Raw genomic sequence first — 26,538 nt, 5'->3', positions numbered from 1 at the left:
GACTATATATAGTATATAAATACAAAATACTGTTGGGGGTCTTAACCATCAGATCAGATCAGATCAGTTGCTCAGTCGTGTCCAACTCTTTGTGACCCCATGAATCGCAGCACGCCAGGCCTCCCTGTCCATCACCAACTCCCGGAGTTCACCCAGACTCACGTCCATCGAGTCAGTGATGCCATCCAGCCATCTCATCCTCTGTCGTCCCCTTCTCCTCCTGCCCCCAATCCCTCCCAGCATCAGAGTCTTTTCCAATGAGTCAACTCTTCGCATGAGGTGGCCAAAGTACTGGAGTTTCACCTTCAGCATCATTCCTTCCAAAGAAATCCCAGGGCTGATCTCCTTCAGAATGGACTGGTTGGATCTCCTTGCAGTCCAAGGGACTCTCAAGAGTCTTCTCCAATACCACAGTTCAAAAGCATCAATTCTTCGGCGCTCAGCCTTCTTCACAGTCCAACTCTCACATCCATACATGATCACAGGAAAAACCATACCCTTGACTAGACAGACCTTTGTTGGCAAAGTAATGTCTCTGCTTTTGAACATGCTATCTAGGTTAGTCATAACTTTCCTTCCAAGGAGTAAGCGTTTTTTAATTTCATGGCTACAGTCACCATCTGCAGTGATTTTGGAGCCCAGAAAAATAAAGTCTGACACTGTTTCCACTGTTTCCCCATCTATTTCCCATGAAGTGGTGGGACCAGATGCCATGATCTTTGTTTTCTGAATGTTGAGCTTTAAGCCAACTTTTTCACTCTCCTCTTTCACTTTCATCAAGAGGCTTTTGAGTTCCTCTTCACTTTCTGCCATAAGGGTGGTATCATCTGCATATCTGAGGTTATTGGTATTTCTCCTGGCAATCTTGATTGGTGTTATCAATTTCTCTGGTTTACAAAACACTTTTATGTGTTATATTTGTATATATTTTAGTACACATATATATATCATATACATACAAGTATTGTATGTATCAGGGAGATAGTGAAGGACAGGGAAGTATGGCATGCTGTGTTCATGGGATTACAAAGATTCAATATGACTTAATGACTGAAAAACAATAGCAGTTAAACATATGTATTATTTTGTTAAATATATGTGTGTGTGTGTGTGTGTATGTGTATAGAGAGAGAGACAGAATCTTGTTCTACTCATTCACAGTAATATTACACTCAGGAGGGTCACTTAATGGATTAGGGCAAAGAGAGCTTTATATTCTGAAAGGCTAGGTACACTTTCTATTTTATTCCATGCACTATCTTTTTATTGCTCGAGCATTGGAAGCATTTATTTTGTTAACAAAGCTCTGTCTAACTGCTAGAAATTCTGACTGTAATGGGCTTCCCAGGTGGTGCTAGTGGTAAAAACCTGCCTGCCAATGCCAGAGACAGAAGAAACACAGGTTTGATCCTTGGGTCCAGAAGATCCCTTGGAGGAGAGCATGGCAACCCATTCCAGTATTCTTGCGTGGAGAATCCTATGGATAGAAGAGCCTGGCAGGCTATAGCCCCTGGGGTTACAAAGAGTTGGACATGACTGAAGCAATTTAGCATTCATGCATGCAAACTGACTATGATATGTTATATACTAGACTTCTTATATAGAATGAATGCTAAACAACAATGATATGCATCGTGTTCACAGTATTTTAATAAGTCTTTGATGAGGAATATTGTGAAATTTAGAAAGCAATTCAGCAATTTTTTAAGCTAAATGTCCTTTTAAAGACATTGTACCATCACTTCAAACATATAATTACTTATTTTTGGACTTCCCTTGTGGCTCAGCTGGTAAAGAATCTGCCTGCAATGCAGGAGACCTGGGTTCGATCCCTGGGTTGGGAAGATTCCCCTGGAGAAGGGAAAGGCTACCCACTCCAGTATTCTGGCCTGGAGAATTCCATGGACTATATAGTCCATGGGGTCGCAAAGAGTCTGATAGGACTGAGTGACTTTCACTTCCACTTAACATCTAAAAGATGATGCTATTAAAGTGCTGCACTCAATATGCCAGCAAATTTGGAAAACTCAGCAGTGGCCACAGGACTGGAAAAGGTCAATTTTCATTCTGATCCCAAAGAAAGGCAATGCCAAAGAATATTCAAACTACTACACAATTGGACATATCTCACATGCTAGCAAAGTATTGCTCAAAATTTTCCAAGCCAGGCTTCAACAGTATGTGAACTGTGAAATTCCAGATGTTCAAGGTGGATTTAGAAAAGGCAGAGGAACCCAAGGTCAAATTTCCAACATCCACTGGATCATTGAAAAGGCAAGTGAGTTCCAGAAAAATATCGACTTCTGCTTTATTGACTATGCCAAAGCCTTTGACTGTGTGGATCACAACAAACTGTGGAAAATTCTGAAAGAGATGGGAATACCAGACCACCTGACCTTCCTCTTGTGAAATATGTATGCAGGTCAAGAGGCAACAGTTAGAACAGGACATGAAACAACAGACTGGTTCCAAATAGGGAAAGGAGTAAACAAGTCTGTATATTGTCACCCTGCTTATTTAACTTATATGCAGAGTACATCATTAGAAATGCCGGGCTGGATGAATCACAAGCTGTAATCAAAATTGCTGGGAGAAATAATAACCTCAGATATGCAGATGATACCACCCTTATCGCAAAAAGTAAAGAACTTAAGAACCTCTTGATGAACGTGAAAGAGGAGAGTGAAAAGTTGGCTTAAAGGTCAACATTCAGAAAACAAAGTTCATGGCATTTGGTCCCATTACTTTATGACAAATAGATGGGGAAACAATGGAAACAGCTGGAGACTTTTATTTATTTATTTATTTTGGACTCCAAAATCACTGCAGATGGTGACTGCAGCTGTGAAATTAAGAAACCCTTACTCCTTGGAAGAAAAGCCATGGCCAACCCAGACAACATATTAAAAAGCAGAGACCTTACTTTGCCAGCAAAGGTCCATCTAATCAAGGCTATGGTTTTTCCAGTAGTCATGTATGAATGTGAGAGTTGGACAACAAATAAAGCTGAGTGCAGAAGAATGTTGTTTTTAAATTGTGGTGGTGGAGAAGACTTGACAGTCCCTTGGACTGCAAGGAGATCAAAGCCATCAATCCTAAAGGAAACCAGTCCTGAATATTCATTGCAAGGACTGATTCTGAAGTTGAAGCTCCAATACTTTGGCCACTTAATGTGAAGAACTAACTGATTGGAAAAGACTCTGATACTGTGAGAGATTGAAGGCAGGAGGAGAAGGGGACAACAGAGGATGAGATGGTTGGATGGCGTCACTGACTCAATGGACATAAGTTTCAGCAAGCTCTGGAAGTTGGTGATGGACAGCGAAGCCTGTCGTGCTGTGGTCCACGGGGTCTCAAACAGTCGGACACAACTATGCGACTGAACTGAATGGTTAAAAAGAAGATTCTCATTGATAAGTAAAAACATAAAAAGAAATTATTTTATTTAAAAACAGGTTCCCTGTTGCCTCTATCTCCTTTTTTTCAATGTATTTTTGTATACATTTTTTATCCTGTAGAACTTGCATTTTCTCCATTTATATCTGTCAAAATTCAGCTGTATAACATTGCCTTAGCTCTCTAAAAGAAAAAAAATGTAAAAGAAATGCACACCATATCAGTAAAAAGGCTGTTTACAGATTTTAGGAATGCTCAGTCTAGTTATATTATCTTGTGTCCCCCTAGTTTTCATGTGTACAAACAAAAACAGCAATTTATTAAAATTATGTAATTAGTAAGTACTTTTTTTTTTTTTACTAGTTTGTACACACTGCTAGCCCTTCAGCCATGTTAGTATCTTAACATCTGCCAAAGTTGGTTTGATCTGTGAAGTATTTTTGTGTCCTGGAACAAAGTTCAAGAGACTAAAATCCTTTGTGTACTTATAGTGAACCAACAATGGTGCATATTTTTCTATTAATTGATGTATTAGTCAGACCTCAAGACTGTGAGGAAAATCTGAGAAAATATTGCCCAGGAGTAAATGGATTCTAATTTATGCTGAAAATTTTTAAATACATACTGTTTTGCATGAAAGTGCAAATGTGAGTAAATTATGTATGGTGCCTACTCATTGCTTAAACCCTCTTGAAAAAAAGAAAAATATTTTTGTTTACATCTCACTAATATGCCAACCTTTGGCTAGTTAATGTTTACTCCTATTTGTCACAGGTAGATTGCATGGGACATGAGACATTCATTATAGAGACAAGTACGCTCTGTTCACAAAGTTAGATGACAGAACAAGTCATGGTGTGTATTGTAATTTCTATGCTACTGTACATCTTCAGGCTGTCTGGGGTAAGATACTTACTAAGCATTGCATTATGGCTGTCAGAATGCTTCATGGATGGTAATTAAATAAAGGAAGTGTTATTGGTTTGTAGAGTTAAACCAGTATCAGACATATTCTAGAAATCTCTTCTAGAAAGCTTTTACTTTGAACATTAAGTTTTGGGAAAAGTATATTTTGCATTTGTTGACTAATCTTTTATTAAAAGCTCATTTTCTAGGATGTTCACTGAAATTATCCACTTCTATTTTCTTGTGATAAGTCAGTGGCCATTTCGCCTATCAGAGAACTGAATTGTAAGCAGTGCTGCCCTGTGAAATGTTAGTTTTCCCTCTTTCTGTCTGATCAGTTACTATATTCAAAACACAACAAAAAACTTTGAAGGGCAAATAGAAAGACCAAAAGCAGAAGGATTAAAAAGAAGTATGTTTGTTTAATTTTTGTCATTTTTCAGAAAATTTTCTCTGGAATTTAATGCTATAATTTAATATCTAATTGCACAGATACTTCAGTAGGAAATGGATAATTTTTCTTTTATATTTACTTATGAATATAACTTTTATAGCTATTAGCTGTGTCACTGGTAAAATCATACTACAGAACAGCATGAGGTCAACAAACTGTGTTACAAAGGGCAAAGGTCAAATCCTGTGTGTACCTGTTTTTGTAATTAAAACTTTACTGGTATTCAGGCCATTGTTTATGCATTGTCTATAGCTGCTTTCTGGTTACTATGGTCAAACTGAAAGGTTGTTACTGAGAGTTTAAAGGCCCATAATGTCTAACTTATTTAGTATCTGGTTCTTTACAGAAAAGTTTACTGACCCCTGTACTAGTATGTAGATTTGCTAATTTGTAAGGGAACACACAAGCTTTTTGTTTGTTTTTGTAGTATGTGATAATGAGAAAGAATAAAGATATTTATTATTTCATGTGATTTTTTTGGTGAAGTATATTTGCATTATTGCTTAAAATTTTTTAAAGTCTTAGCAATGTCCTGGTAGAAAGAGATTCAGCTTGGATTCATATCGGATCAGTGTACACTGCCTGGTGGATAGTTAGTAAGTTGGTATCTCTTCAAAGATAAAATATTTTCTAAAGCATGCTGTGAGATTGGCATAGAAAGGAAACTGGAAATAGGGTTCAGGTGAATCAGTGAACTGTTGTCTAACCATGCAGCTATGATCTGCCTGTAACTGCGTGAATTGAGGTTAGTCTGCAGCCCCTATCAGCTTGTTCTTGGCGAGGCTCCCAAACCTCTAACTGTACCATGGCTGTGGCTTCATTCTCTATAGCAGATTATTCCCATGGCTGTCTCTGGGCCAATTTTTTTTTTTAATCTGTCACATTTACTTCCCTAAAAAAAAGGAAAAGAAACTTGTTAAGAAATAAAAAAGAGTATATGTGCTAAGTTATTTTAAAATTTTTTGTATCTTCATTTAGTCGTTAAATAGCTGTTTATGTATGTGTGTGCTTCAGTTTACACATGCCTGATTAACAAAAACTAGTAGAATTGTGAAATAAGGTACCGTGTTCCAAAAGAGAGCTTTTCTGTAAAACATCTAGCAGAAGGATAACAGATAATGATGCAATGGTTAACGGTATTATTTTCAAAAATTGAAAAGGAATATCACTAGGAACTAGTTTGGCATTTTCCTATATGACATCCTATTTAGGGCTCTGAATCTCAGCTATGCAGTTCTGTGAATTTGAATCCAACAGAGAATATGTAGCTTTCATACAGTTTTCTTCAGCTGTAAGAAATATAATTATTGCAATGGGATGCCTCAAGCCTGGGTCAATTAAACCATTTCTGAAGACAGCAGGTGCTCTCCAGGGATAGTCAGGATGGGGAAGGTACCTGTTGTTCATTGCATCACAGTGTCACCCACCCAGATAGATTTAGTGCAGGTCACTGTGTTAATGAATCAGTTAGGAAGAGGAATATGAAAATGTTGCAATTTAACAAATGCACTAAAATATAAATATAGAAAAAATATTTTTAAAGGCTAAGCCATTTAGGTTTTAAATACTTAGATTTTCTCTCAATGTTAATCCTGAGAAGTAACTAAATGAATATAAAAATAAAGATATAAGTATTTACAATAAAATATAATTGCCTGACAAAAATACCCGCTTTATTTTGAGCTAAACAAATGAGCATTTTCAGACTCAATGTATTATAATGTTAATTTATATCAGATCTTGGGAGGAAGTAACATATTTTATTCTTAATTATCTGTTGCCTCAAGATATAAGATTCCTATAATTTTGAAGATATAGAGCAGAAGTCAAAGTTTCAACACTGGAATACAGATAGCCCACCGACTTCCTATTGGATATAAATAGCTTTAAAAAAAAAACAGAAATTTTATTAAAATATAGATTCCAAAATTCCACTGAAAATCTAGGAGATTTTGATGTTTGTTTTGTCTTAAAATTTTTGTTAATGTAAATGTCCATGCAGCTGTTAAAAAACAAATTCAAATAGTATAGAGGATCATAAAGAGATTTTCTTGATACTTGCCCCAGTTTTACATTTTCTTAAGTATTCTTCCATAAATGCTCATGCTTGTATGAACATATGAGTGAAAGAGACAATGAAATCTATTTTTCTATGCTAAGTATTTTAGGGATTAACTCCCACTTGTTAATTTTTACTACTTTACTTCTTTATGCTTTCTTATACTCCACGTTTATTGTCATCACTTTAGAATTTTTAAGTTTTTACCTTTGACAAAGCTTCCTTTTCTCCTCTTGCACTTAAATTTACTATTATGTAAATTTCAAATGCTGTCCTTTTGATGCTTGACAGACCTGGTGGTCATCGCAATGATGGAGGGAGGAGGGCTTCACAGGGCACCTCTCAACAGGGCAGGTTGAGAGGTGCCACATGTCCCTGTGAACACCATGCTCCATGCTACAATCTACTAGTCCTTTAAATAGCCATCCAAAAGGTTCAAGTATTTTTCTGAAAACTCATAGTTAATAACTGGAAAAATCAGGAGCCTCTTCTTGACAAAGACTGGGCATGTTCAGCTAGATTGATGTTATTTGAACCCTTCTAACTTCTGAAAGGGCTGAAGCAGATAACAGAATCTAAACTTACTCTGATATATTTTTCAGTCCTTTCCCCTGGTGTATTGAGTTCGAGGGATTTGGGGGCTGAGCAGAGAAATAGACATGACCATGAGGTGGCAGTAGCACACAGTGAGTTTTATTTGGGTAGAGATTTGACAGGTTTGCACTTGGGGAACGTCCCTCACGGCAGGAGACCTTCCAGAAGTGTTGGCTGGGCATACCTAGAAGAGGAAGAGGGCGAGGAGAATCAAAGAGGAGAATCTAAGAGGGGGTGCCTGTCTAGATGATGTTGCTGACAGCATGATGGAGAGTCTCTGGGTCAGAGAGCTCTGAAGGGCAGCAGCAGTTTGGGGTCTTTCTTTTATAGCCACAGAGTTTATCTGATCTATGCTTAGAAGATCTTGGGTGCAGTTTTTTGTGGTATGCAAAGCAGGAAGACTCTGCAAAGCTAAAACCTGCTTATTTGGGATGCATTTAAAACAACTGGATGTTTAAAAATTTGGGATCTTTTGGTGGGCTTTGGATCACAGTCCCAGGCTACTGTGAAGAAATAGACAGCATAGAGCTAATGTACAGAGCCATTTTTTTGGCTTTTTAATATAATAACCAGGTTTCACTAATTTTGTTTGTAGATGTGTATTGTGCTTCATTATAACAGACTCCAAATACACATAAAATATACACTCCAATAAAATGTTTAATAGACACACAGTATATTTGTTAACATCATCATTTTGTCATTTCTCCAGGTTTTTCAAAGGAATAAATTACTAAAGTTTGATTACTCTGTGTGCCCTGCCCTTAAAACTACTCCCTTCCTTGCCTTCTTCAAAAGATTCTCCTAAGTATGTTTAGCTTCATATATTAGATGTATGTTTGTATATGTATATTATGTATACACTATATATTATATCTGTATATAATTAAAAAACTTGTTTGGGGATGATTTAAAACTTTATATAAATAATAACACAGCATACATAGTCTTCTGTTCACTACTTACAATTTTTGAAATTTATCCAAATGAATCCATTTGACACCTATAGATCATTTGTTTTCCCTGCTAAATAGTATTTCATTATGTGAATATAGCATGACTTTTGAACAATTTCATGTCGATGGACACTTAAGTTGTTTCTAGCTTATTATTTTTGCAAATGAGCTTTGTAGACATATCCTCTTATGTAAATGCTGCTACTTGGTTATTCCATTTCAGTACTGTGATTATAAATTGTCAAATAATTCCCAGACACCTATGTGTACAGATCTGAGACTATAATGAAATTATATATATATGTGTATATTATATACATATATGTATATATGTATATATATGTATGTATGTGTGTATATATATGCATGTATATGTGCATATATATGTATGTATGTATATATATGTATACATAATATACATATATATATACACATACATATGATACATATATATATATAATTTCATTATAGTCTCAGACCTGTACACATAGGTACAAATTTATTAAGAATAGAAATTATATATACATATAATTTCTATTCTTAATAAATTTATAATCTTTGTTTAATCTTGTATATATTTCTAAATAAGAATGACTAGTATTTGATAGTTTGATTTCACCTTTAATTTTACTAAATTTAAATTTACTTCTAAGACAAAAGTATTGTCAGTGTTATTAATTCATTATTTCTTCCCAACTTTGGTTTTGGTAGTCTTCCAAGTTGCACAGGTAGATGTGAATGACCATGTTATAGTTTTGTCTTAAGGAGAATTTGGTGTTTAAGAGCCTTCCTGAATGTCTAACACTGTCACTTGCTTAGTTAATGATTTATTAAATATATCACAGCAATTAGATAAATGAGTTAAAAAAAATGTTTTCTACTGTAGCTCAAGTAATTTAAATCACTCTCTAAGAGCTGTATTTTGGGAAAAGTCATACTGACAGGCACATGACATAGTAAGGATAATGATCAATATAAGCTGATAACTTCTAATGGGAAATATATACACGTTTTGAACTGCATTCTAAATCACTTGCTTTTCCAGCATTTATTATATGCAACAAACATGTAGAAAGTGGTTAGCTAAAACAGGTAGTTGGAAAATATTTTAGCATTTTTATCTAAACAAATGTCAGAATTTTTTTGAAAATGAAAAATGCTAAGTATAATAAAAGTATATATTTATGCTCTCGGCAGCCAAATGTGCTTTTTAATGGAATTTAAATAAATGGAATTTTTATGACAAAAAAAGCTACAGTAAAAGCAGTGATTATATTTTTCATAGTTCATTTGCCTTTTTTGCCCTGCAGACCTTGTGTGGAGGAAAATGAGATCCCGAGTGAAGTCTACAATGTCATTGACTCTGAAGAAGGACTCAGAGACCCATTGGTGTTTAATGACCCTTACTGGCCTATGCAATGGGAACTGGTATGATCTTCAGAAATAGATGGTTTTTTGGCAATGTTAAGAAATATTATTTTCGTCATGTTTTAATGCAATAGACACTTTTATGCACTGCTTGCTTTTATCTATTGGTTTTGCAGAGAGACTTAGCAAACTTTTGATGAAATATTACTGCCAGCTTATTAATGAGCACTAATCCTTTTAATTTGATTACATTCTTAGGGTTTGATTTAGCCTGTAAAAAATACCAGTAGAAAACCTAAGACATTTAAATTTGGTATATGTAAACAGGCTCATTACATAGAAATGTTGTTGCCATTCAAGCTTGAAGTTCTTATTTTTGCATAACCAGAATATATTTTATATTACTTCAATAATGAGAGAACTCATCTTTGCCTCTGTGGAGTAGGTAGATGTTAGAACATTGCACAACAAACTTTTTTTCATAATACTTATAGTGTTGGACTTTTCTGGACCACATTGCCCTGTCATTTATACAAAACTGTGACAATGGAAAAGTCTGAGAAAAACACACATAAATTCGGAGCATTAATAAGTAAAAAAATAGTTGAAAAGGATAATGCTAAATAGTCTTAAAGGAAGTCTTTGAAATGTGAGAACAACTTGGTGATAACACAAAAGATAAATCGAAGACCTTGCTGTCTCCATACTTAGCTCCTCAAAGGTCTGTAAATTATACTGTGTTTTAGATGGTCTAATGTTATATACTGAGGAAAAGGTTAAGTGTATTTTATCATTTTCCTTGAAATAATGAGGTTAAAAAATGGGAAACTGTTGTGGTAGCTCTTTTTCTTTATGTTGATCATTGGCAGTTACCAAGTCTACTATCTGAAAAGAGTAGAACGCTCATTTTGGAAAATGTCCAGGTCACTTTTCTGTACCTTCAATTCACCTTTAAAAACTGAATAGTAATTTAGAAAGCTCTAAGAGTCGGATACGACTTCACTTTCACTTTCACTTTTCACTTTCCTGCATTGGAGAAGGAAATGGCAACCCACTCCACTATTCTTGCCTGGAGAATCCCAGGGGCGGCAGAGCCTGGTGGGCTGCTGTCTATGGGTCGCACAGAGTCGGACACGACTGAAGTGGCTTAGCAGTAGCAGTAAGAGATGTACATGACTACATTTGACATTTCAAACATGCATGTGCAGAAACTTGAGTAAAAAAGAATTAAGAATTTCTTCATTTACCTGGAGTTGAGATAATCATTAACAAGTGATTGGACTAGGGGTAATTAGGATAATGAAAGTCAAAGATATAAGGAGTGAAATTAAGAAAAAGGAGGGAGGAACAGTAGCTAGATAAGACGAAAGGCATGAATAGGGAGGAAATCTTTTTCAACTTTCCTTTGTTGGTTTTTTGACCTTAATAAGCAGTAATAATAAGATGAATACTTGAGGATTACATTTGTGATACTTTGTAAATAGTCACCAGCAAAAAATACTCTTTTTTTTTTTTTTGCATTAGGTTACTAAATACCAAGCTCCTCTATGCTAAGGTCAAGGATTTCAGGAGACACAGGATGGAAAGTAGATAGAAGGTAAGTGATATAGGAAAAAAACAGAAGAACTGAGTATCAGTCAATAAAGTGACTGATTAGAAATGGGGACTAGTCTTAAAGACTTAAACAATTGAGTCGTCTTGAAATCAGATGAAATTGAGCAAGAAAAGGATTGAGCAGAGCTAGTAGGATAACTGTACCATTTTCTAGGAAAGAAGTTGATAGATTTTCACTGCAAATGACCAGGTAGTAAATATTTCCAGGTTTGTGGACTATATAAATCTTGGTGGCATATTTTTGATATTGTCATTCTAGTCCTTTAAAATTGTAAAAATCTTTCTCAGTTTTAGTCATAGAACAGGCTGTAAGTTAGATTTCACTTGGAGGCCATAGTTTATTGACATCTGTAGAAAGTAAAGGGAAAAAAGAGTTAAAGAGTAAATAGCTGTTCAGATTTAGCTATATTGCTCTTTTTTTCCATTGACGTATAGTTGATTTTCAATGTTGTGTTATTTTCTGCTGTGCAGCAAAGTGACTCATATATATATATATATATATATATATATATATATATATATATACACACACACATATACACATATATACATTCTTTTTCATATTCTTTTACATTTTGGTTTATCACAGGATATTGAATATAGTTCCGTAGGACCTTCTTGTTTATCCATTCTCTGTTACAATTGTTTGCAGATTTAGTTATCTCTTTTAACATCCAGTTGCTGTGGTGTCTATGTATACATTACAGTAGCAAAACTCAGCAATGAAAAGTCAAGCAGGTTATACTGATGTCAGTAGCCTTCTAGATTATCATTACATTCTGGTAGCAATGACAACCCACTCCAGTATTCTTGTTTGGAAAGTCCCATGGACAGAGGAACCTGATGGGCTACAGCCTATGAGGTCACAAAGAGTTGGACTCGACTGAGTGAAGAACAACAAGCACCATTCTAGAGGCATGTCTTCTAGTATTGGAGAAGATGCTTCATAATGTCAAGGTGAGTCATAATACAAAATTGAAAGGAAAGAATTGCAGTTTCCAGTTGCAGTCCTGATGTTATTCATAACAGCAGAGCTAAGTTCTGTTACAAAATCCATCCACTGATGAGAACACCAAACTTATTTCGCTGAAAGATTGAATGGTGTAGGTATGCCTTCTTCACAACCAAGCATCCTAAAATAGAAATCTACTCTTTATTGTTGTGCCCATCTACTCCTCAGCCAACAATTTGTAGCAATCTGGTTTTGTGATGCCCTCTCACTTGCCCTTGTGATCTTAGCCACCTTCAGGCACTCCACTTAACTTCCCGGTGTAATAAAGACTTTTCAGTTCTTATCTTACTTGAGTCATCAACTATAAGCTGATAACTATCTAGATAAAATGCAAACAGCCAGAATTCCTCTCCCAAATGCTCTTTACTTGTGCCTCCTCAACAATTCCTCCTGAGTAATTCTTTCTCACATTCCAAAATTCACTCTGGGTGCTATTTTTAAAAAGAAGAGTCTTTTCACCTACCAGAGTGAATTAGTAACTTTTACTCTGTACTTCCATAATGCAGTGTGCCCATACTACCGTTTGAATGAATGAAAAAGTGAATAAGTGAATAATTAATGCTTGACAATTCGTGTGTCCTCTCAGCTAGACAATAATATGCTTAAGAGGGACTATGATTTATTTTTCTCTACATTTCAATTTATGGCAGTAAACTTGACATTTTAAATCTCAAATAAGCATGTGCTTAATTAGCAAATTTTGGAATGCATCTATAAATGTAGCTTCTTGTCCCCTCCCCCTCCTTTTTTTGTATTCTAAACTAAGAAAAATCTATTTAACTCTTAACTGCTGCGAGCTTGTGTTTCTGTAAAACTGGTTCTCATTTGAAAAGGCAGCTTCTATCTCTACCAGTAATTTTAAGGACCAAAAAAAAAAAAAAAAAGAATTCTGTATAGGAAACCCCTAATAGGTGTTTGAACTGGATGAGGCTTATTTCACATAAGAAAAAGAGTTCGTCCAGAGTGAGAATGAAGTCTCACAAGACCCAAAGCTGCTTCTGTTTGCGACCTCACTTGAGTCCTTCCTACGTTTGGCTCATTGCCACTTCTGCACTCCACAAAGCAGTGGGAAAAAATAAGGTACATGGCACCCTCAATCCCTGTGGACATACCCAGGAGGTTGTATACACAAACTTGAGGGTCCTCTTCCTAAGAGAGGGAAGAATATATGTAAAGAGACAACATGCCAATAGTGTCTTCCAACTACAAGTTAAGAAACAAAACATTTGAAGCAAAAAGTAAGTAAATAAACTCTCAGGAATTTCTAATTAGCATCTGATGGAGAGCATGAATAATAGAGAAATATGAGTATAAGTAATAGGAAATTATGGAGAAGGCAATGGCACCCCACTCCAGTATTCTTGCCTGGAGAGTCCCATGGACAGAGGAGCCTGGTGGGCTGCAGTCCATGGGGTCACTAAGAGTCGGAAACAACTGACCGACTTCACTTTCACTTTTCACTTTCATGCATTGGAGAAGGAAATGGCAACCCACTCCAGTGTTCTTGCCTGGAGAATCCCAGGGACGGGGAAGCCTGGTGGACTGCTGTCCACTGGGTCCCACAGAGTCGGACACGACTGAAGCGACTTAGCAGCAGCAGCAGCAGTAGGAAATTACAAAGCTATAGAGTAATTTTTGAAATTTTGGATAATCTTTTTAAAGAATTGTTTAATAACGTTGAGACTCACCCTATTTGCCATTTATTTGCCTAAATTTATCATGGCTGCGATTCATGGGGTCGCAAAGAGTCGGACACGACTGAGCGACTGATCTGATCTGATCTGATCATGGCAATTAGTTGAGAATTGAATGTCTTAAATCTGAATACAGTATTATTTATGTGGGCTAATTTCACCATTTAAATAAAATGTCAGGAATAAGCACATCCAAATATATAATACTATTGTTTTCTTTCTACTACTACTATTATCCTCATAATATTTTCATAAACCCATTTAAGGGTAGTCATGATATTCTTTTGCTAACATTTGTACAATTCTACAAATGTGAGGTAATATTTACTATTTTTAACCTAGTATGTTTTTTCAGAACATATTTCTTGAGAAATTCTTATTAGACTTTTAAATATCATTTAGTTCTTAAGATTTGCGTGTAAGTTTAATGCTGCTTTTGCCTAAAATTGTTTGCTAAAAAGTAGATCTTTAAGAATAATTTGAAGAAAATTTTGACTTAATATTATATTTTCTGAAGTTCTATGTTCTAATGATAAAGTTCTTTAAAATATTGTGCTAAAATTTTGCAAACATGTTCAAATGTTCCATCGTAATGTCTGAAATAAGTAATCTAGAAGAGGAAGTGAAAGTTATAAAGATGACTATTATTAGTTTATATAGGCAAAAATAACATAACCCATTATAACTGATGCTCAAAGCTCAACAGACATGGATGAGAAAATTATAGCAATGTAATTTTCAAGAAGGTAAGGTTATCTGCTTTAACTTTTAATTCATGAATTTATTTTGCAAAAAAGAAGCATTGCATATGCCATATGCATTGTTTTGCATGTAAGACAATGGGACAGATGATGTGAAAGGGAGTTGACAACATGAAATTTCATCAGTGCAAAGGGCATGAGGATACTCTTACACTGTTGAAATCAGTGTTTGTGAACTAGGGCTCCTCTCCTTCCTCATCCTCCATGCCTGTGTAGACTGCAGACACAAGCCAGGCCAGGGTGAAGACAATGTCAAGAGAGGTCAAATCCATGAGTCTAAAAAGAAAAGGATATGTTTGATTATTTTAACATAAAATTTTAGATAGAAAATTAAAATTAAAAACAATGTTGCTGTGACTAGATGTGTTAGAAAGAATTTATACTGGATATTTTAAGGTATGCTGCTGCCAAGTCACTTCAGTCGTGTCTGACTCTGTGCGACCCCATAGATAGCAGCCCACCAGGCTCCATCACTGGGATTCTCCAGGCAAGAACACTAGAGTGGGTTGCCATTTCTTCTCCAATGTGTGAAAGTGAAGTCTCTCAGTTGTGTCCAACTCTTAGCGACGCCATGAACTGCAGCCCACCAGGCTCCTCCGTCCATGGGATTTTCCAGGCAAGAGTACTGAAGTGGGGTGCCATTGCCTTCTCCGATTTTAAGGTATAAGATTAGACAAATGTGGATTCAAATCCTGTGCCTTGTTTATTACTGTCATGAATGTTTTAGTCTTCTGAAAATCTGTTTTCTTATTTGTAAGACAGACTTAAAGATACTTTGCAGGATTTGTTTTAGAATTAAATGAGATTATGGACACAAAGCAGGCGCCATAATGTTTGACATGTAGTAGGGATTCAATGAGGCAGTTGGCCAGATTCCTTTCCTGTAATGGGTTAAACTTCCATTACATGGGAAATAAGGCATTGGAGTACAGAATGAAGCAGGGCAAAGGCTAACAGAGTTCTGCCAAGAGAATGCACTGGTCATAGCAAACACCCTCTTCCAACAACACAAGAGAAGACTCTACACATGGACATCACCAGATGGTCAATACCGAAATCAGATTGATTATATTCTTTGCAGCCAAAAAAGGGGAAGCTCTATACAGTCAGCAAAAACAAGACCGGGAGCTGACTGTGGCTCAGATCATGAACTCCTTATTGCCAAATTCAGACTGAAATTGAAGAAAGTGGAGAAAACCACTAGACCATTCAGGTATGACCTGAATCAAATCCCTTATGACTATACAGTGGAAGTGAGAAATAGATTTAAGGGACTAGATCTGACAGACAGAGTGCCTGATGAACTATGGATGGAGATTCATGACATTGTACAGAAGACAGGGAGCAAGACCATCTCCAAGAAAAACAAATGGAAAAAAGCAAAATGGCTGTCTGAGGAGGCTTTACAAATAGCTGTGAAAAGAAGGGAAGTGAAAAGCAAAGGAGAAAAGGAAGGATATACCCATTTGAATGCAGAGTTCCAAAGAATAGCAAGGAGAGATAAGAAAGTCTTCCTCAGTGATCAATGCAAAGAAATAGAGGAAAACAATAGAATGGGAAAGACTAGAGATCTCTTCAAGAAAATAAAAGATACAAAGGGAACATTTCATGCAAAGATGGGCTCAATAAAGGACAGAAATGGTATGGACCTAACAGAAGCAGAAGATATTAAGAAGAGGTGGCAAGAATACACAGGAAAACTGTACAAAAAAGATCTTCATGACCCAGATAATCATGATGGTGTGATCACTCACCTAGAGCCTGATATCCTGGAATCTGAAGTCAAGTGGGCCTTAGGAAGCATCACTATGAACAAAGCTAGAGGAGGTGATGGAATTCCAGTTGAGCTATTTCAAATCCTAAAAGGTGATGCTGTGAAAGTGCTGCACTCAATATGCCAGCAAATTTGGAAAACTCAGCAGTGGTCACAGGACTGGAAAAGGTCAGTTTTCATTCCAATCTCAAAGAAAGGCAATGCCAAAGAATGCTCAAACCACCACACAATTGCACTAATCTCACACGCTAGTAAAGTAATGCTCAAAATTCTCCAAGCCAGGCTTCAGCAATATGTGAACCATGAACTTCCAGATGTTCAAGCTGGTTTTAGAAAAGGCAGAGGAACCAGAGATCAAATTGCCAACATCCACATGATCATCGAAAAAGCAAGAGAGTTCCAGTGAAACATCTATTTCTGCTTTATTGACTATGCCAAAGCCTTTGACTGTGTGGATCACAATAAACTGTGGAGAATTCTGAAAGAGAAGGGAATACCAGACCACCTGACCTGCCTCTTGAGAAACCTGTATGCAGGTCAGGAAGCAACAGTTAGAACTGGACAAGGAACAACAGACTGGTTCCAAATAGGAAAAGGAGTACATCAAGGCTGTATACTGTCACCCTGCTTATTTAACTTATATGCAGAGTACATCATGAGAAACGCTGGGCTGGAGGAAGCACAAGCTGGAATCAAGATTGCTGGGAGAAATATCAATAACCTCAGATATGCGGATAACACCGCCCTCATGGCAGAAAGTGAAGAAGAACTCAAAAGCCTCTTGATGAAAGTGAAAGAGGAGAGTGAAAAAATTGGCTTAAAGCTCAACATTCAGAAAACTAAGATCATGGCATCCGGTCCCATCACTTCATGGGAAATAGATGGGGAAACAATGGAAACAGTATCAGACTTTATATTTCTGAGCTCCAAAATCACTGCAGATGATGACTGCAGCCATGAAATTAAAAAACACTTACTCCTTGGAAGGAAAGTTATGACCAACCTAGACAGCTCATTAAAAAGCAGAGACATTACTTTGTCAACAAAGGTCTGTCTAGTCAAGGCTATGGTTTTTCCAGTGGTCATATATGGATGTGAGAGTTGGACTGTGAAGAAAGCTGAGTGCTGAAGAATTGATGTTTTTGAATTGTGGTGTTGAAGAAGACTCTTGAGAGTCCCTTGGACTACAAGGAGATCCAACCAGTCCATCCTAAAGGAGATCAGTCCTGGGTATTCATTGGAAGGACTGATGTTGAAGCTGAAACTCCAATACTTTGGCCACCAGATGGGAAGACCTGACTCATTTGAAAAGACACTGATGCTGGGAAAGATTGAGGGCAGGAGGAGAAGGGATGACAGAGGACCAGATGGCTGGATGGCATCACTGCCTTGATGGACGTGAGTCTCAGTGAACTCCGGGAGTTGGTGATGGACAGTGAGGCCTGGCATGCTGCGGTTCATGGGGTCGCAAAGAGTCGGACACGACTGAGCGACTGAACTGGACTGAACTGAAGCTATGCAGAATGCCCATTTCTCAACAACACTAGATGATTAAAGCAGTACTAGTGAAGGTTATTGATAATTCCTGTGTTATAATGAGAATAATCTGTTAGTGATCTCCAAAGAAGGGCTTACCCCACAAAGCATACAGAAACATAAATTAGTGGGATACTGGAGAAAATTCAATGACTTCCACTTATATTTACTTTTTTTTTTTCCCGCTTTTCAATTTATTTATTTTTTAAATTTTATTTTATTTTTAAACTTTACAAATTGTATTAGTTTTGCCAAATATCAAAATGAATCCGCCACAGGTATACATGTGTTCCCCATCCTGAACCCTCCTCCCTCCTCCCTCCCCATACCATCCCTCTGGGTCATCCCAGTGCACTAGCCCCAAGCATCCAGTATCGTGCATCGAACCTGGACTGGCAACTTGTTTCATACATGATATTATCTTTAGTTTCTTTTTACATTTTTCTGGTTCTACTAAATCCATGTAATATATTAGTATATCAATACGTGCTTTCTTTTTCAAATAATTAAATAATATGATTGTATGCACACATTTTTTAAATGTGAAGGCTTATGAACAAAGTTTTTGAAAGCGACTGAGGTACTCAACAAATACTCATAAGTGGATGTCATGGTGTTTTTACTGAAAGTCTGGTTTCTGAACAGGACTAGGTATTAATTCTTCTCAGATGATTCAGTTATGAAATTTTACATGAAAAATCTTAAAGTTTAAAAGAGATGTTAGCACACACTAATAAATAATTATATTATTAGATAGCAATAGATTCTATTATGAAGACAAACTTAAATGTAGTTATTTCTAGCTTATGGGAGATAATGTTGAACTCGAACTGAATGTGGGCTCACTACAAACATAGTCATGAAGATAGAAAAGTATTGGTTTTGTCCAGTGGAGAGTATCATGAATACTTAAATAAGAAGTCCAAACTTCACTGTATACTAGTAGAATTCTTCAAAGACTTTCAGGTTCAAAAATTGAGTTATGCTTTAATATCATTAATTTATTATTTTATATATTTATTTATGTAATACTGATTGTCAAATACCATGGTCAGTCCCAATGTTAAATATACAAAATATGAATATGAATTACATACTGTTTTTGTTCTCAAATATTCGCAGTTTAGTGAGTTGGCCATATAAATGTATTCACTATAGTTTATGAATGTATAACACGGCTATGTATAAAAGAGTAAACAGTGTTGACCATGTAGTAAAGGGAACAGCCTTTCTGTCCAAGTATGTTGGGAAAGCTTCACTGAGTCAAGAGAGGAATAAGGAAACAGTAGGGTTCAATACACTAAGCTTGGCTAGCCTGTGACTTTTTTCATGTGGCTGGAGCCTGGAAAAACAGTAATGGAGAAAGGCTACATAGTTCAGTTTGGTTCCAATTTTAAGGGACCACATATGTCAAAATAAGGCATTTGTCCCTTGTCCTGTAGCTCATGAAGATTAGAGGCTCAAGAGAAGGAGGTAATTAAATCACAATCATCTTTGCTCTGTAGAAAGATCATTTAGATAGGAGGTTGAGTGCCAAATAAAGGGGACCAACACTGAAGATGAAAGAGAACAATTAGGAGAGGGCTTATAGCTCAGGGAGATGAAGAAATTTGGACCTAAGTAGATAAAGTGGGGATAAATACAAAAATGCAAAATAAAGCCATGTTTAAAAGGAATACATTGACAAGAATCTTAGATAAATCTCTATACCAAGGTTAAGGGAGAAAGGCCTGTAGTCTACTAAAGGTAGCACAACACAATACCACATACTAGGTGGTTTAGACAACAGTAATATAGTGCCTCAGCCTTCTGGAGCCTGGAAGTGCAGATCAAGGTACCAGCAGAGTCAATTTCTCCTGAGGCCTCTCTCCTTGGCTTGTAGACAGCTGGCTTCTCACTGTGTCCTCACATGACCTTTTCTGTGGACACGTGCATCCCTTGTGTCTCTTCCTCTTTTTATAAAGATACTTGTTCTTGTAAAAGGCCTATGGATTAGGCCTTCACCCTTATGACCTCATTTAACCTTAATAACCCTTTTAAAGGTTCTGTTTCCAGATACAGTCACAATGACAGGGCTTCAACATAAGAATTTGGGAGAAACACATTTTAGTCCATAACAATGATGCAGTTTACAGAAAAAAAACAAAAACAAAAAACAGGGTGAAAGTTTGGTGATGTAATCAAGTTAATGAATCATGTGTTTGGCAGAGTAACCAAGGTTCTCTGTGGAATATTTAAATTGAAAGGAAAAAAAGGGACTAAATATTGGGTAGTGATATCATTACTCATATTTTAATAATGAGGAATCTGAGACTCATGGCTTTGAAGATAACAGGTAAGCATGTAGAAATATGGAAGATAATGAGTTACGATGTGGGCATTATCTTATAATTACAGATTTGTTTATGTAACAAATGCTGAAACTATAACAAATATTGAAAGTATAACAAATGAATATTTATGTTACAAATAGGTAACTATGTTTTTCACAGTTTAACTCATTATATCCATTTTTTCTAAGTAACTGCATGTTATCTTCATCTGTATCACAATGTTTAATAAATATGTAACTACAACACATTGCAGTTGAAAGTGTGTGTGTGTGTGTGTAAATAGATGAAATTGTCCAGGAAATGGTGAAAAGAGACTGGGAATAATAATATCTAAAGACCAGATAGAGTGCATTAATTTGAAAGTATTCTTGCCTGGAGAGGTTCATGAACAGAGGAGTGTGGTGGGTTACAGTCTGTGGGTTCACAAAGAATCAGACATGACTGAGCAACTAACACTCACTTTCTTCACTTTTCTAAAGGCTAACAATGTGTTGGACCTTGGAGACTCAAGAGTGAATAAGAAGGTGGTCCTATACCCTTAGAGTTGATAGTCTAACAATAAATAATATAATTTAAAAAGTAATCAATGGTAAAATGTAACTACTATAGCCAATGGTTGTTAGAAAAAAATGGCAACTCCTAACCTAGTGTTGAGAATATAGAAAAAACTTTTTTCCAGAGGGAATTTAAATTGAGAACCAAGAAGAAGATACTAAATTGACAAAAAAATTGCCAGGATAGGAAGAATGACTTTTTTAGGTAGAGAGACATTAACACAAAGAGCTGGAAGATTGTGTATCATTGAGGAAGCAAAAGACTTGTCAATATGGCCAAAAAAAGGAAAGAGGAGTTTGAAAAATTGAGGAAGAAGGAATGCCCAGAGATAAGGATGACAAAGACACTATGCTTATAGGAGAATCTAGAATAAAAGAAAATGTTATTGACTGCAGTCAATGCTTCTGAGGAACAATAATATTACTGAATGTTTCTTGACATGTAAAGTGAAAGTTAAAGTTGCTCAGTTGTGTCCTACTCTTTGCAACTCCTCTTGGAATTCTCCAGGCCAGAATACTAGAGTGGGTAGCTGTTCCCTTCTCCAGGGGATTTTTCACAATGCGGGGATTGAACCTAGGTCTCCCACATTTGAGGCAGTTTCTTACCAGCTGAGCCACCAGTAAAGTCCATTAACATGTAAGATAGATACTGTTATTCTTAATGAGAATAATTGCAGGCTAATGTTGGGAATAGAACTCACACTACAGTAGACAGATGAGTGAATGGATATTAGGGAAGTGGAGACATTGAATGGAGACAACTATTATAGAAGTCTATCTAATCCATTTATTATTGGCTTACTGAGAATATTGAGATGGCTTTTGGAGTTCAAGGTGCCTTGAAATGTGAACATCAGTGATACTACAGTGTAAACAATGGAAACCAGGAGACAAGGGATGATAGCTTGAAGACACTGAAAAAAATTACTAACAGCCTAGAATTCCATTAGAAGGGAAAAAAGTCCTTCCAGTATAAAAGTGAAATGAAGTTATTTTTAATCAAGCAGATCTTCGTCATTAGCAGATTCATATTACAAGAAATACCAAAGGGTGCTCATGAGGCAAAACTCAAATGATCTCAGATGAAAATTTATAAAAGTTAGGGTTAGGGTTAGTATTACTCAGCCATTAAAAAGAATACATTTGAATCAGTTCTAATGAGGTGGATGAAACTGGAACCTATTATACAGAGTGAAGTACGCCAGAAAGAAAAACACCAATACAGTATACTAACGCATATATATGGAATTTAGAAAGATGGTAACAATAACCCTGTGTACGAGACAGCAAAAGAGACACTGATGTATAGAACAGTTTTTGGACTCTGTGGGAGAGGGAGAGGGTGGGATGATTTGGGAGAATGGCATTGAAACATGTATAATATCATATATGAAATGAGTCACCAGTCCAGGTTCGATGCACGATACTGGATGCTTGGGGCTTGTGCACTGGGACAACCCAGAAGGATGGTACGGGGAGGGAGGAGGGAGGAGGGTTCAGGATGGGGAACACGTGTATACCTGTGGCAGATTCATGTTGGCAAAACCAATACAATATTGTAAAGTTAAAAAATAAAATAAATAAATAAAATTTTAAAAAAAGAAAAAAAGTTATCTGAAGCTCAGGATGAGACTTTCTACAGGGACAATTTACCTTTGCTTCTGTCAGACAGAGAAACTGGCCATCTGAGATTCCCTTAACTGAAGTTCAGGGATCAAGATGATTTAAAGTTGGGCAGCAATCCCTGAGGGGCTTCCCCGATGGCTCAGCAGGTAAAGAATCTACCCGCAATGCAGGAGACACGGGAGACACAAGTTCTATCCCTGTTTGGGGAGATCCCCTGGAGGAAGAAATGGCAACCCAGTGCAGTGTTCTTGCCTGGAAAATCCCATACGGAGGAGACTGGCAGGCTACAATCCAAAGAGTCTCAAACAGTTGAACTGAGTGGTTAAACAAATACATCAGTCCCTGAGAGAGCTACTTGTATTGATAGTTCACTCTTACTCCTAAGACAAAAGCTGCTCACTCCTTGAACTCTGAGCCAAATTTTCAGAAATAGCAGATGTCCTTAGGAAAAAAGTGATCCTAATCGCCAAGCTTACCTGTCTAAGTCTCAGCTTCTTCTCCAATCTTGGCCTTCAATCCTTTGTTAGTTTTTTAGTACATTCAAATAGTATTTAGCTACTTTTTCTGATCTTTACTCAGCTTTTCTAGAGTTTTTAGCAGGAGTGTTAGGAGTTATTTAATCCACTATTACCAGAAATAGATGTCTGAAGTTTATGCTTTGTAAATAACCAAATAACCAAACTTCAAAGATGTAAATTGCTATAACACAGTCACATAAAATAAGTAGGACCATAATACTAAAGTTGTCCTAGAATGTTGTACCTTTGCTAGAACTACACTAATATATAGCTGAATGGGGAGCCACTTTTCCTGAGAGTGAAGCAAGATTTTCAGTCTTACCTAATGGTCAGAGTTTCTTTCTATTGGGTTGTCAGTTTCTATATAAGATATTACTAAAATAAAAGAAAAAGAACACATATTCAAGAGAGGATACACACTCTCATTCATAGAATGTCAAGCTTTTTTATCAGTTCCATATGATGAGCTATCATCATATATGGAATAATCTGTGTTGATTTTCTTGATTAAAAAGATAAATATTTAGACAGTATTTCAATCACTCTTCTCCAATGCCTACTGGTAGGAATTCAGGGCTTTTCAACAAAGTTCGAAGTACAGTTGCTGTAGAAAAGAAGGAAAGAGGGCAATAATGATGGTTAGTGTCTTATGGGAGTTTGTAGTTCCACTTAGTCTTTATTTTTGTTTTGTATTTGTTGTAATGGTCTCAAATTAGCTGAGATGTTGAAACCCCTCTCTTCTTTTACTCACTGTAGTATAATAAAGAACACCATATTATAATAAAACACAAACTTCACAGTATAGGCTGCCCACCAGATGAAATGAAAAAAAAAAAAATTATCAGTGACCAGTCCTTCTGGGAGACAGACTGTCTAGGAGCTGTCTGCTTTACACCCTGGCGCGTACTACTTGGGTATTTCCTGAGTCCTTTTGGAGAATGCTAACCACTCACTTTATAGGCTAAGTTCTTTTCCTTTCTAATGTTGAATAACAGGATAATCAACATCAACCAACCTTTCCTTTAGTCATTCTCCTTACAACTTCCAGAAAAAAATTAATGTTTCCTGATCATTGATGGCTTCTGCATTTAAGTTATATTAGGTTCATTTTTAAAATTTGTTTTTCTGTTTTTCATTATGTTAGTGGGATTTTATAGGGAATGCAGAGACTAAAATCATTATAATGTGAGATATTTGTTCTTTAAGTTTTAATGGACAGGAAGGAGATGAAAATATCTAATGTCCTTGTTAGGAGTGGACTAGCATGGTGAGATGTTGATAATAAGAGCCATTGACTTTTTTGGTCATGCCAAAGGAATGCTAAATGGCTTTGTGGTTATAAGGAGTGGGATACTAAGCAGAGGTTAATGTGCATAAATAAACACACATACATGCATACTGGAGACTTGCTGTCTTGAATTCAGTTTTGTGAAAAACAGATTTGATAGTTGAATTACCATGTAGGTAGAGTTGTGATTATTGCTCTTTGTGAGTAGAATTTGATATTTGTTTTTGTAGATGTTATTTTAGATTTATGTCTATTTTAAATAGAAAAATTGTTTTCTTAGACACTTAAAATTTATTGATAGATTCAAGAGAAGCTTTTCTATATCTGTCATCAGATGAAGCCAATCATAATTAATTTTTTAAGAACTGGCTTTCTGAATTGGTTACCTTATAAGTTCCTCACCTAGGTTTGGAGAGAGTTTGAGTTGCTGCTGGCTGGCAGCATCTCCCCTGAAGGAGACAAGCAGGGAGTTGTGCTGGCAGCCAAATGGATTTGTTCTGCATGTCCTCTCCAGCTGAGTGCTATGTGATGCCAACTTCTAGTCCTCAGTTTGATGTCATTGTATAAATTACTGCACACAAGTGTTCTGATTCCTCAATGTGATCTTATGAAACTTCTTTATAAATCTTTTGATTATATAGAGGTTTGTATATATTATATATTTTTCTATGCCCAAGCAGATCTTGGATGAACTTATTATTTAAAAAAAAAAAAACTATCTGGAGTCATTAATTGAAAGTTTTCCCTGATGCCAGGGTCAGTAATTTTTCTAATTTAGTACAATCTGTGGTCCCTGCCTCGGAGAAGGCAATGGCACCCCACTCCAGTACTCTTGCCTGGAAAATCCCATGGACGGAGGAGCCTGGTAGGTTGCAGCCCATGGGGTTGCGAAGAGTCGAACACGACTGAGTGACTTCCCTTTCACTTTTCACGTTCATGCATTGGAGAAGGAAATGGCAACCCACTCCAGTGTTCTTGCCTGGAGAATCCCAGGAATGGGGGAGCCTGGTGGTCTGCCATCTATGGGGTCGCACAGAGTCGGACACGACTGAAGCGACTTAGCAGCAGCAGCAGCAGTGGTCCCTGCCTAGATCTCCTGTTCTGGGCTGTTACACCCCTATCCCAGCTGCTGGCAGTGTTGGCCACAAATGTATCAGCTTTCTTCCCACTCCTACCTCTTAGCTCACACCCCCACGTCCTGGACCCTGAGAAATGATTATCTAATCCTTCCTCATACTGCTTGCCACAGGACAGGCCAATAAAGTAAAAGACAAATGGTTGGGGCAAAGAATAGTGAATTTATTTAAAAAACCAGCAGATTGAGACAATGGTGGGCTAGTTTCCCTAAGAAACATTTTCTTGGGTTTGGATGCTAGATTCTTTTGTAGTACAAAGAGAGAGAGGTGAGGAGGTAAAGGAGAAAAAAAAAGTCAATAAATTGTTGCTAATATGTCCTGGTTCTGGCCAGATTCCAGAAGGGATGTTTTAATTTCTTCTTTCCTGCAGCCATTCACAGATGGGTCTGGTTAGAATGTTTCCTGTGAGCTAAACAAAGGTGTTTTAACTTATAGCTCTGGCGTACATGGGAACAAACTTCCTGGGGATGGGCTGTTATATATACGTTAAGTTATAGGCAACATCTGTTCAGTGATTAATTTATAGCAAAAGCAGTAGAATACAAAGGTTAAAGTAAAAGAAACAGACCCAACATGGAGTCAGATATGTTCTTCCCTATTACAAAATGCCCTTGGCTGATGAGAGCAATCTAGCCTGGGGGTGGGGGGAGACTGTGACACTCCTGTGGTGAAATTTATATTTCAAAATCTTCACAGCTCTGCCTAAGGCTAGACTTTACAGTTTTTTCTTTCAGTTTTATTTAGATATAATTGACATATAATACTGTATAAGTTTAAGATATACAGCATAATGATTTGACTTACATACACCGTGACATGATTATCATAAATTTAGTGAATATCTATCATCTCATATAGATACAAAATTTTAAAAAAACAGAAAAAAAGTCCTGGTGATGAGAACTCACGGTTCACTATCTTGAAAACCTTCACATATAACTTACAGCAGTGTTAATTAC

The 26,538-nt window shown here is 36.6% G+C and overlaps 2 long non-coding RNA genes across 2 annotated transcripts in view; both read left to right on the top strand.

Moving 5' to 3' along the window:
* The window catches only part of LOC139184828 (uncharacterized), a 29,554-nt gene extending 18,059 nt beyond the window's left edge, over positions 1–11,495 (top strand). Inside the window, exons 2-3 of the long non-coding RNA XR_011568342.1 lie at positions 9,676–9,793; positions 11,258–11,495. This is a non-coding gene — a long non-coding RNA (uncharacterized lncRNA). The remainder of the gene's footprint in view (positions 1–9,675; positions 9,794–11,257) is intronic.
* Positions 11,496–11,973: 478 nt separating this feature from the next.
* Positions 11,974–26,538, top strand: part of LOC139184827 (uncharacterized) — a 108,275-nt gene continuing 93,710 nt past the window's right edge. Inside the window, exon 1 of the long non-coding RNA XR_011568341.1 lies at positions 11,974–12,304. This is a non-coding gene — a long non-coding RNA (uncharacterized lncRNA). The remainder of the gene's footprint in view (positions 12,305–26,538) is intronic.

The sequence above is a fragment of the Bos indicus genome, chromosome 9 (assembly GCF_029378745.1).
Source record: "Bos indicus isolate NIAB-ARS_2022 breed Sahiwal x Tharparkar chromosome 9, NIAB-ARS_B.indTharparkar_mat_pri_1.0, whole genome shotgun sequence".
Lineage (NCBI taxonomy): Eukaryota > Metazoa > Chordata > Mammalia > Artiodactyla > Bovidae > Bos > Bos indicus.
The sequence above is the reverse complement of the archived record's forward strand: the minus strand, read 5'-3'. Positions and strand labels throughout refer to the sequence as shown.